We start from the raw sequence: 2,907 nt of genomic DNA, 5'->3' as shown, positions 1-2,907 counted from the left end.
AATAAATATGTTGGTCATGGAACATAAAATCAAACAGTAGATTCAGATTGTTAACCTGAAAAATTAGTTACACCTATCTCACGAAGTAATCTGAGTTCCAAGTACGCAGCCTCGGAGCTATAACTAGTTCTTCCTCTTTCCAAAAACTTTTTTCCACCTCCCCCTTGGTCTTGTCGATGTCCCTATTTATAGAAGTCTGGGGGCTTTTGCATTTGTTAGTTGGTGTCGTGGGAGAGTGCTAAAAATCGTGGGGTGATCAGATCACATCCTCTGGCAGTTATTTGATCCCCACTCTCTTTTATGAAGAGTGTGTGGTTATTTGTGCTATCCTCGGTGTTAACCGTTGAGGTGAGCGTTTTGATTATTTATTACACGTGTTTTATTGTCCGACTAGTCTTTTTAAACCTATTGTCTTCTCTTCTCTTCGAAGTTCTGAGTAATAGGGTCCTTTCTTTGTTAGTATGAACGTTCGCTCCTTAATTTTCATGAGTTCTCAGACCTTTGGGTACGAACTCTATTGCGGGATATCTCTATTTTCGGAATGCCGACTAGATCGTTTGATCTCGGCGAATTCTATGAGTAACAACAACCTTCCAGTTTCTTAGTTTTTAGTAAAAATGGAAGGAACTAGAATAAGTCTAATCTTCAATTCAATTAAACCGTTACACTCTTACTAACTTTTCTTTTAGGAACATTCCTTTTCTTCTGTTCGGATTTATGCCGGCTAGAAGTTCAACTTATCTTTGTTGAGCGTGTTTTTGTTTCTAAACGCAGTCGTTTTACTCATGGGGGTCGCGACCATTCGCATCTACCGTTGGATCGCTGTGGCTTCTTTGACACGCTTGATCTTAACCGTTCTTTCGATCGATCGGCGCCATGTATAAAAGGAGGAGAATCTATCGGTCCTGTTCATTTTCGTCTTCGATTTTGAACTTTTCTCATTCCTTTTCTTTCGCTCCGCGCTTCTAGGCATTTCGGCGACATTTTCGGCGAGGATTTCTGTTTTGATCATCTGTTTTTCAATGTCTTTGTCATTATAAATCCTTGGGTAAGTCTTCCCTTACTTGTATCCTTTGTTTTCCTGTAATGGGTGTTAATTTTTTTATAGATTTGCAAATTTGGACGCCGAGATTTCTTGATTATTCGGAGTTCCGAGGTGTGCAATCATTTTGTCCTAGGATGTTTAGTTTTCCCTTATTTATAGGATATTGGAAGTTCGTTTCGACCAGATTTGAGGATTGACCCCCGAATAGTCAGAAGGACCGAGCCCGATCCTAAGGAAGTGATACTTCATTCTGGGTCGAGTATCCATTTTTTCCGGATCGTGAGTGGTACCACATCCCCGAAGTCGGCTTGGACCGGCCCGTTTTTGCTATAGAGCTCTCTTGGGTGTTCCACCGTCCACCCTTTCATCCTGCGCTCATGGGTCGGAAACTAAAAGATCAGATTTATGATCTTTCCCAGTTTGATTGCAGGGAAGAAATGTCTTTGGAGACGATCGTGTCGGAGTCTCGCGAATGGGACAAGAGACTTGAGAACGATCCTGACCGAGCACGCTCTCTCGACCTTGAGGCAAGAGGTACCAGCCCTCCGCCGGAAAGTGATTCTCCGGGTTCGAGTGGCCGGGTCCTTGAGGACTAGGAGGAAGAGGGGGTTTCCGAGGCCCGTGAACAGACAGAGGGGCAGTTTTCTGCCGAGCAATGGACTTCTCGGGTCAGCGATAGCTATATTAATGGCCTTTATGAAGAGTTTAAGATCCCTGAGGGATTAGGCTGTCTACTCCCGGGACGACGAGCGCAAGTGCAACCCTCCTCTGGGAAAGGTGGCCTTCAATGCTTCGATTCTGAGGGTGATCGGAGGCTTTCCAGTCCACCCCATGGTGGCGGAGCTTTTATCAGAAATAGGACTAGCTCCTACTAAGCTCGTGCCATCTGTCTACGAAATTTTTGTAGGCCTTATTGCCCTTTGGGCGAAACACTACAAGTGCACTCCTCTTCTAGAGGATTTTACTCAATTTTACAGCTTCAAGACTTCCCCGGGCCAGCATGGATTCTATTATGCTCGTGCTCGGAAAAATTTCGAAAAAATTCTTACCTTCCTTCCGACCAGCCAGAAGAACTGAAAGGATTATTTTTTTCTGGGTGGAGGGGGATTGGATTTTGGGGGACAATGTTGTCCCCACCAAGTTTTCTGAGCTCAGTCAGCTGTGATTAGAAAACATTTTGCTTATAGCTACATACATCCATCGCTCTACTAACTCATCTTTGTGTGTGTTTTAGGTGAGCTACCCGTATACGGTCCAGACGAGCTCGAGGATCGTTCTACTATTTTTGATCTGTCCGAGTAGGACCGCTCTCAATTTACCGTTCTCGATCCCGATTTCCTCGACAAATTTTATGGCTACCCTTACCGGAGTAAGTAGCCTTGTATTTTATGCGTTTTTATCACTATTTTCTTATTAGTGAGGTTTGCTCTATCTCTTTCAGAGATGGGAATGAGGGCTGCTCCCCAGGAGGTTCCGAGGAACCCCAAAAGAAAAAAAATTCTTCCTTCAAGGGTAGGGAACTTCCCGAGAAGAAAGCGAGGGTTCCCACTTCCAGCCCCTCAAAGCCCTCTGAGACTCCCGTGGTGGTCGTCTCGCCTGATGTACCGGAGTCTTCCGGCGCCCAAGTACACCTTGCCCCAGCCTTCTCGTTCCTTCAGGAACGAATTCATGCCGAGGAGGTGGAATCTCAGTGTGAGAAGACCACCGAGGAGGCCATGACTCTCTATGCTGAGCTCTCCGCCAAGGTAAATGAATTTTTATTTATTAAATTGTTGTGCATTTTTCTAAGTTCCTTTTTCTTATTGCAGGCTTTTGTCGGTATGGTTCGGCTAGCCGACACGGTCGGATCCGAGCTTGCTTCC

The sequence above is a fragment of the Urtica dioica genome, chromosome 2 (assembly GCF_054948205.1).
Source record: "Urtica dioica subsp. dioica isolate 48M chromosome 2, U.dioica_male_clone48M_v1_H2, whole genome shotgun sequence".
Taxonomy (NCBI): domain Eukaryota; kingdom Viridiplantae; phylum Streptophyta; class Magnoliopsida; order Rosales; family Urticaceae; genus Urtica; species Urtica dioica.
Note: the sequence above shows the minus strand (reverse complement) of the source record.